The following is a 9,859-nucleotide window of genomic DNA, read 5'->3' on the forward strand; positions in this document are numbered from 1 at the left end:
GATGGATGTAGAGAGGGATGGAGATAAAAAGCCTTGTTATATTGGTGTGGTTGTATGGATGGATGTAGAGAGAGATGGAGAGAAAAAGCCTTGTTATGTTGGTGAGGTTGTATGGAGGGATGGAGAGAGAGATGGAGAGAAAAAGCCTTGTTATGTTGGTGTGGTTGTATGGAGGGATGGAGAGTGGGATGGAGAGAAAAGCCTTGTTATGTTGGTGTGGTTGTATGGAGGGATGGAGAGAGAGATGGAGAGAAAAAGCCTTGTTATGTTGGTGTGGTTGTATGGAGGGATGGAGAGAGGGATGGAGAGAAAAGCCTTGTTATGTTGGTGTGGTTGTATGGAGGGATGGAGAGAGAGATGGAGAGAAAAGCCTTGTTATGTTGGTGTGGTTGTATGGAGGGATGGAGAGAAAAAGCCTTGTTATGTTGGTGTGGTTGTATGGAGGGATGGAGAGAGAGATGGAGAGAAAAGCCTTGTTATGTTGGTGTGGTTGTATGGAGGGATGGAGAGAGAGATGGAGAGAAAAAGGAAAACTAAAATAACATGTTTAAATCATTGCGAGTGGGAGCGCCCCATTTAGAGTGGAGCTCTAAATGTGTGTGTGTGTGTGTGTGTGTGTGTGTGTGTGTGTGTGTGTGTGTGTGTGTGTGTGTGTGTGTGTGTGTGTGTGTGTGTGTGTGTGTGTGTGTGTGTGTGTGTGTGTGTGTGTGTGTGTGTGTGCTGTGCTTGATAAAACTCAACAGGGTCTCCCTACGGACCTCATACTGCATCTGCTGGAGATGAACAACAGAGAGAGAGAGAGAGAGAGAGAGAGAGATGAGGGTAAAGATTGAGAGAGAGAGATGAGGGTAAAGAGAGAGAGAGATGAGGGTAAGGAGAGAGAGAGAGAGAGAGAGAGAGAGAGAGAGAGAGAGAGAGAGAGACAGAGATGAGGGTAAGGAGAGAGAGACAGAGAGAGAGATGAGGATAAAGAGAGAGAGAGCAAGAGAGAGAGAGATGAAGGTAGAGAGAGAGAGAGAGAGAGAGAGATTAGGGTAGAGAGAGAGAGATAGAGAGATAGAGAGAGGGAGGTGGAAAGAGGAAAAGAGATAAAAACGTTTTCTTTTACTCTCTCTTCCTTTCTAGTCGTGCTCAAAGTCGCTCACACAGGAAGAGGAGCATCATGGGAAGCCCCAGGAGCACTGCTGGTCAAAGAGAAAGAGAGGAGAGGAGGATGAAAGGAAGACGAGAGCCCCTCCCTCTGGTCCCAGACTGTCCCACTGGGAGACAGAGTGTTACATTAACACCCCTATGTGGAGGGGTTCCTAAAAACAGACATCCCTCCTCAGAGATCCACAATGACAAGAAAACCAATAACCTCCTATTCCCCATATAGAGCACTACTTCTAACCACAGCCTTGGAGCCCAAAACACACACACATTATCGACTGGCTCACACACACATTCAGGCCTTAGATGTGCCAGGGCCCAGACAGACCAGTGGCCCCTGTAGGAAGCAACATAACCCCAGGGACCATGTGTGCTTCTGTGCCCAATGTCTTCACTACAAGGAGAGTGGGAGGAGAGGTGGAAGAGAGGTGGAGGAGAGGAAGTACAATATGAGTGTGAATTAATGGTCTCTCCTGGTCTGGTGCTTTTGATGTAACACCTAGCCAACTGCCCAGGGGTTTAAACCAAATGTCCAAGGATTTAAACAAACTGTCCAAGGATTTAATAAACCAACTGTCCAGGGATTTAAACCAACTGTCCAGGGATTTAAACCAACTGTCCAGGGATTTAATAACCCAACTGTCCAGGGATTTAAACCAACTGTCCAGGGATTTAATAACCCAACTGTCCAGGGATTTAAACCAACTGTCCAGAGATTTAAACCAACTGTCCAGAGATTTAAACCAACTGTCCAAGGATTTAATAACCCAACTGTCCAGGGATTTAAACCAACTGTCCAGGGATTTAAACCAACTGTCCAGGGATTTAAACCAACTGTCCAGAGATTTAATAACCCAACTGTCCAGGGATTTAATAAACAAACTGTCCAGGGATTAAAACCAACTGTCCAGGGATTTAAACCAAATGTCCAGGGATTTAAACCAACTGTCCAGAGATTAAAACCAATGGTCCAGGGATTTAAACAAAATGTCCAGGGATTTAAATCAACGGTCCAGGGATTTAAACCAACTGTCCAGGGATTTAAACCAACTGTCCAGGGATTTAAACCAACTGTCCAGGGATTTAATAACCCAACTGTCCAGGGATTTAAACCAACTGTCCAGGGATTTAAACTAACTGTCCAGGGATTTAAACCAACTGTCCAGGTATTTAAACCAACTGTCCATGGGATTTAAACCAACTGTCCAGGGATTTAATAACCCAACTGTCCAGGGATTTAAACCAACTGTCCAGGGATTTAAACCAACTGTCCAGGGATTTAAACCAACTGTCCAGGGATTTAAACTAACTGTCCAGGGATTTAAACCAACTGTCCAGGGATTTAAACCAACTGTCCAGAGATTTAATAACCCAACTGTCCAGGGATTTAATAAACAAACTGTCCAGGGATTAAAACCAACTGTCCAGGGATTTAAACCAAATGTCCAGGGATTTAAACCAACTGTCCAGGGATTAAAACCAACAGTCCAGGGATTTAAACCAAATGTCCAGGGATTTAAATCAACGGTCCAGGGATTTAAACCAACTGTCCAGGGATTTAAACCAACTGTCCAGGGATTTAAATCAACGGTCCAGGGATTTAAACCAACTGTCCCAGACTGTTATCCACCTTACTCAGTCTAATTAACTCTTCTCTGCTTGTCTGTGTTACGAGGCTGTTATCCACCTTACTCAGTCTAATTAACTCTTCTCTGCTTGTCTGTGTTACGAGGCTGTTATCCACCTTACTCAGTCTAATTAACTGTTCTCTGCTTGTCTGTGTTACGAGGCTGTTATCCACCTTACTCAGTCTAATTAACTCTTCTCTGCTTGTCTGTGTTACGAGGCTGTTATCCACCTTACTCAGTCTAATTAACTCTTCTCTGTGAGTTACATTCTGGTCAATAGTAGTACACTATAAAATTAATAGGATGCCATTTGGAACTCAATATCAGTCTGCCCTCTGTTGACCCCTCCATGTCCGGCCACTGACCCAACACAACTTCTGTAGTTTAATGCCTGTGGTGTAAACAGTCAACATCTATATCTCCAATCTGTAAACAGTCAACCACAGTCAACATCTATATCTCCAATCTGTAAACAGTCAACTACAGTCAACATCTATATCTCCAATCTGTAAACAGTCAACCACAGTCAACATCTATATCTCCAATCTGTAAACAGTCAACTACAGTCAACATCTATATCTCCAATCTATAAACAGTCAACTACAGTCAACATCTATATCTCCAATCTGTAAACAGTCAACTACAGTCAACATCTATATCTCCAATCTATAAACAGTCAACTACAGTCAACATCTATATCTCCAATCTGTAAACAGTCAACTACAGTCAACATCTATATCTCCAATCTGTAAACAGTCAACTACAGTCAACATCTATATCTCCAATCTGTAAACAGTCAACTACAGTCCACATCTATATCTCCAATCTGTAAACAGTCAACTACAGTCAACATCTATATCTCCAATCTGTAAACAGTCAACTACAGTCAACATCTATATCTCCAATCTGTAAACAGTCAACTACAGTCAACATCTATATCTCCAATCTGTAAACAGTCAACTACAGTCCACATCTATATCTCCAATCTAAAATATGAGGCTGGAGGGATGTGGGTGAGGACATGTTGACTCCCATATCCCCCATCATTCTCTGCCACCCCAAAGTCAGCCCCGAAGAGCCTCTCCTCCCTTTAAGGTCATCAGCTGATGTCATTTCCTCTGTCTCTCCCTTATCAACCAATGGAATGGTGAGGGGGTTTTCCTTCTACCATTTCTGGTTCAATGTCACAGTTCTCCATTCACTGCTACACTCCCTGCTAGCCCGCCCGCCCGTCCGTCCGTCCGTGTGTGTGTGTGTGTGTGTGTGTGTGTGTGTGTGTGTGTGTGTGTGTGTGTGTGTGTGTGTGTGTGTGTGTGTGTGTGTGTGTGTGTGTGTGTGTGTGTAGAACTCTTGCAGGCTAGCAGGAGCATGAAAAGCCATCTGCCATCGGTCTTGGCTCACGCCTGCGTTTCAGAGCCCTCCTCACAGAAGGAGGAAGCTCTTTGTATGTGTGTGTGTGTGTGTGTGTGTGTGTGTGTGTGTGTGTGTATGTGTGTGTGTATGTGTGTGTGTGTGTGTGTGTGTGTGTAGACCCAGACAGGTCCTTCAGGTTCTGTACCATGTTGTCAGTACAGAACCGTATGCTGCTAGGGGACTTACAGAGCTACACACCCTGTGTTTGTTAAGTAGCACATATGTAAGCTATGTACGCCGTGTAAAAAGCAGAGACCTTACACTCACTAATGTACAGCCACCAACAACAGCAATGTTGTGTGTGTGTGTGTGTGTGTGTGTGTGTGTGTGTGTGTGTGTGTGTGTGTGTGTGTGTGTGTGTGTGTGTGTGTGTGTGTGTGTGTGTGTTCACTAAATCAGACATGCTGGTGACTGACAAGATGGAGTTCCTCACTGTAGCAGCTAGAGGTCTGTCTTGGCATCTCAAGTTTCTCACACATTGGTGTGTGAGTGTGTGTGTGTGTGTGTGTGTGTGTGTGTGTGTGTGTGTGTGTGTGTGTGTGTGTGTGTGTGTGTGTGTGTGTGTGTGTGTGTGTGTGTGACAGCTGCTAAACACACACACCATCAGCTGGATGATGTAAGCAAAAGAGGTTTATTCATAGAAAGGTGATGCCAGAGGATTCGTGGAGTGGTGTGTGTGTGTGTGTGTGTGTGTGTGTGTGTGTGTGTGTGTGTGTGTGTGTGTGTGTGTGTGTGTGTGTGTGTGTGTGTGTGTGTGAGAGAGAGAGCGACACTAGAGGCCTTTTCAGAGCAGAGTGGGTGTAGTGTTTCTCACAGGAAACTGAAGACAGAACGACAGTATTGTATAAAGACACTGCAATAGTTCTGTCCACGTTCCTTAACGTTTACACACAACCAACAGTATTGTATAAAGACACTGCAACAGTCTAAGAGTTATAACACAATGCCTCATGAATAACACATTCATAAACCCTCCAGTCATAGTCTTAGACTGACAATACTTACTTTAGTCCAAAATGACAAACAAGATCATGTCTGGTTTTACATGAGTGTGTGTCTGTGTGTGAGGGAGTGTGTGTCTGTGTGTGAGGGAGTGTGTGTCTGTGTGTGAGGGAGTGTGTGTCTGTGTGTGAGGGAGTGTGTGTTTACAGCCATGTGTTATTGTCAGAGTCTCAGTCTGCTGAGGTCGACTGACCCCTGTTAAAGGACCAATGACCACGTCTCTGTTTACTTCCTCTAAAACGGGCCTAGGCCTTAGGGCTGCAGAGGGAAGAATAAATATATACATGTTCTTAATGCTGTCTGCTGCACCTTGCCTCAACTCTCTGCTGCACCTCGCCTCAACTCTCTGTGTCTCTGCTGCACCTCGCCTCAACTCTCTGTCTCTCTGCTGCACCTCGCCTCAACTCTCTGTCTCTCTGCTGCACCTCGCCTCAACTCTCTGTCTCTCTGCTGCACCTCGCCTCAACTCTCTGTCTCTCTGCTGCACCTTGCCTCAACTCTCTGTCTCTCTGCTGCACCTTGCCTCAACTCTCTGTCTCTCTGCTGCACCTCGCCTCAACTCTCTGTCTCTCTGCTGCACCTCGCCTCAACTCTCTGTCTCTCTGCTGCACCTCGCCTCAACTCTCTGTCTCTCTGCTGCACCTTGCCTCAACTCTCTGTCTCTCTGCTGCACCTCGCCTCAACTCTCTGTCTCTCTGCTGCACCTCGCCTCAACTCTCTGTCTCTCTGCTGCACCTCGCCTCAACTCTCTGTCTCTCTGCTGCACCTTGCCTCAACTCTCTGTCTCTCTGCTGCACCTTGCCTCAACTCTCTGTCTCTCTGCTGCACCTCGCCTCAACTCTCCGTCTCTCTGCTGCACCTCGCCTCAACTCTCTGTCTCTCTGCTGCACCTTGCCTGCACTCTCTGTCTCTCTGCTGCACCTCGCCTCAACTCTCTGTCTCTCTGCTGTGCCTTGCCTCAACTCTCTGCTGAGTCTCCCCAATCAGACAAGAAAGGACATTTGGAATGAGGCCATAGTGTTTGATTCATTACCCCTCTGTTTTTCACACACACACAAGTGCGTTCGGACGGCCAATACACCATACTGCTCTAGTGTGTAATGAGGAGGCCCCAGAGTCTATGGGATAGCTGGACACTTAACAGTGACAAACACAAATATACGGGCCGCTCTACGATGGAGGAAGTTGGACCGGATGCTAAACATGATGGGATTGAAAGCAAACAAAACAGTGAGTCACCATTTATCGCTCTCTCTCTCACACACACACACACACACACACACACACACACACACACACACACACACACACACACACACACACACACACACACACACACACACACACACACACACACACACACACACACACTGGAAGCAGACTTGTTCTACCATGACTTCATCATCACTGGTCTCTGTTGGCTCTCATAAAGCAGCTGGTCTCTGTTGTCTCTCATAAAGCAGCTGGTCTCTGTTGTCTCTCATAAAGCAGCTGGTCTCTGTTGTCTCTCATAAAGCAGCTGGACTCTGCTGGCTCTCATAAAGCAGCTGGTCTCTGTTGTCTCTCATAAAGCAGCTGGTCTCTGCTGGCTCTCATAAAGCAGCTGGTCTCTGTTGTCTCTCATAAAGCAGCTGGTCTCTGGTGTATCAGGCAGCGTCCAAATGGCACCCTATTCCCTGGCCAAAAAGTAGTTCACTATAGAGGGAATAGGGAGTCATTTCATACGCAGCCACACTACTCAGATTTCATCTGAAATGGTACCTAGGTTCTGGAACATTCTGATGTTCTATAGAACATGGATCTTGGAACATAGAATGCCAAAAGTATATGTCTAGACTGAGTTGAAAACACCAGTGAATGCAACAGGTCGGATGATTTTCAAACCAAACAAACATTCTGAAAGTGAAGCTGAGCGGGGAGTGCAGGCAAGGTGCAGCAGAGAGACAGAGAGTTGAGGCGAGGTGCAGCAGAGAGACAGAGAGTTGAGGCGAGGTGCAGCAGAGAGACAGAGAGTTGAGGCAAGGTGCAGCAGAGAGACAGAGAGTTGAGGCGAGGTGCAGCAGAGACAGAGAGTTGAGGCAAGGTGCAGCAGAGAGACAGAGAGTTGAGGCAAGGTGCAGCAGAGAGACAGAGAGTTGAGGCGAGGTGCAGCAGAGAGACAGAGAGTTGAGGCGAGGTGCAGCAGAGAGACAGAGAGTTGAGGTGAGGTGCAGCAGAGAGACAGAGAGTTGAGGCAAGGTGCAGCAGAGAGACAGAGAGTTGAGGCGAGGTGCAGCAGAGACAGAGAGTTGAGGCAAGGTGCAGCAGAGAGACAGAGAGTTGAGGCAAGGTGCAGCAGAGAGACAGAGAGTTGAGGCAAGGTGCAGCAGAGAGGCAGAGAGTTGAGGCAAGATGCAGCAGAGAGAGAGAGAGTTGAGGCAAGGTGCAGCAGAGAGACATAGGGTGGGTGGGTGGGTGGGTGGGTCTGTCTGTCTGTCTGTCTGTCTGTCTGTCTGTCTGTCTGTCTGTCTGTCTGTCTGTCTGTCTCTGTCTGTCTGTCTGTCTGTCTGTCTGTCTGTCTGTCTGTGTCTGTGTACTTGCTCCCATGTGTATCTAAAAGATACAGTGTACTTGCTGATTTGACAGGAATTGAAATGAAACTGACTCCAACCCTGGTCTTTCCTAACCAAGTGGCCATAACTCCTGCCCCTAGCTATGACAGCTCTTCTTATGGGTTCATTTTCCCTTTCATTCATGACCCTACTCATAACCTGTTGTTAATATGATCACTAATGCAGTCAACATCAAGGTTGGTCTGAATAAAAGATGAACCTATTTTAATGGACTTCTTCTGAAGCACAAAGGGATAACTACAGTACTGTTACACAGCTAGCATATAGCAACCGCTGAGGCTAATTCTCCTGGGCTTTCTCTGAACATGTCATGGCTGATTAAGAGAGAGAAATGAAGAGACAGAATGAGAGAGAGAGAGAGAGAGAGAGAGAGAGAGAGAGAGAGAGAGAGAGAAAGAAAGAGATGGAGAAAGATCGTGAACGAGGGAGCGAGAGCGAGAGAGAGAGAGTGGATGAGTATAAAGCTGACAGAGCATTAAGTAATAATGAGTAATAACTTCAGTTAAAAGCTGGCATACTTTGGTCATCAACTGAAATGTAAAATAGTAAATTCCTCTATACAGCGTCAGGCAGGACAAGCCATGCCAGTGTGTTGACCTTTCAACTCTCACAATTTTATCAACATTATAATGTTAATCTAACCAAGAGCAGATATAGTATCACAACTGTATAATCTGATGTTTAATCTAACCCTGGCTGGATGGAACCAGTTCAACTGTATAATCTGATGTTTAATCTAACCCTGTCTGGATGGAACCAGTTCAACTGTATAATCTGATGTTTAATCTAACCCTGTCTGGATGGAACCAGTTCAACTGTATAATGTCATGTTTAATCTAACCCTGTCTGGATGGAACCAGTTCAACTGTATAATCTGATGTTTAATCTAACCCTGTCTGGATGGAACCAGTTCAACTGTATAATCTGATGTTTAATCTAACCCTGTCTGGATGGAACCAGTTCAACTGTATAATCTGATGTTTAATCTAACCCTGGCTGGATGGAACCAGTTCAACTGTATAATCTGATGTTTAATCTAACCCTGGCTGGATGGAACCAGTTCAACTGTAATCTAATGTTCACTTCCTCTGTGTTGTGTTGGTCTGTACTTTAGTGAATTAAACATGCTTCTAGGGGACAGGTTGTTCTGAGTCACAGAGTCTAAATTAGGACCATTCTCTCACATACTCATCCTTTCTTCCTCTGCTTCTCTCTTTCTCTCCTCCTCTTCTCTCTTCCCCTCGTCCTCCCCTCTTCTCTCTTTCTCTCCACTTCTCTCTTCCCCTCGTCCTCCCCTCTCTTCCTCTCCTCCTCTTCCCCTTCCTCCCTTCCTCTTCCCCTTCCTCTCATCTCCTCTTCCCCCTTCCTCTCCTCTTCTCTTCTCTCATCTCCTCATCCTCTCATACCTAGGAGGTGTTCTATTATCTAGATGAATTGAACATAGTGGATGTCTTTCTGTGGGGATTTACAAAGCTGTGTGTAACACTGGAAAGACTACAGAGGGATTCCACCACAGCTCGGCTGTGGGAGTGTCTAATAATGCTGGACTGGCAGGCACCTTTATCACAGCAGTCTTAATTAGAGAGAGACAGCATATGGCTGCTCTCTTCCTCAGGAGAGGAAGAGAGATGAGGTGGAGGAGAGGAGGAGAGGTGATGAGGTGGAGAAGAGGAGGAGAGGAGGTGAGCGGGGAGAGGTGATGAGGTGGAGGAGAGGAGGAGAGGTGATGAGGTGGAGAAGAGGAAGAGAGGAGGTGAGCGGGAGAGGTGATGAGGTGGAGGAGAGGAGGAGAGGTGATGAGGTGGAGAAGAGGAGGAGAGGAGGAGAGGAGGAGAGCGGGAGAGGTGATGAGGTGGAGGAGAGGAGGAGAGGAGGAGAGGTGATGAGGTGGAGAAGAGGAAGAGAGGAGGAGAGGAGGAGAGGAGGGAGAGGAGGAGAGCGGGAGAGGTGATGAGGGGAGGAGAGGAGGAGAGGAGGAGAGGTGATGAGGTGGAGAAGAGGGAGGAGAGGAGGAGAGAGGGAGAGGTGATGAGGGGGGGAGGAGAGGAGGAGAGG

This window comes from Salmo salar, unplaced genomic scaffold (assembly GCF_905237065.1).
Source record: "Salmo salar unplaced genomic scaffold, Ssal_v3.1, whole genome shotgun sequence".
In the NCBI taxonomy this organism is placed as follows: domain Eukaryota; kingdom Metazoa; phylum Chordata; class Actinopteri; order Salmoniformes; family Salmonidae; genus Salmo; species Salmo salar.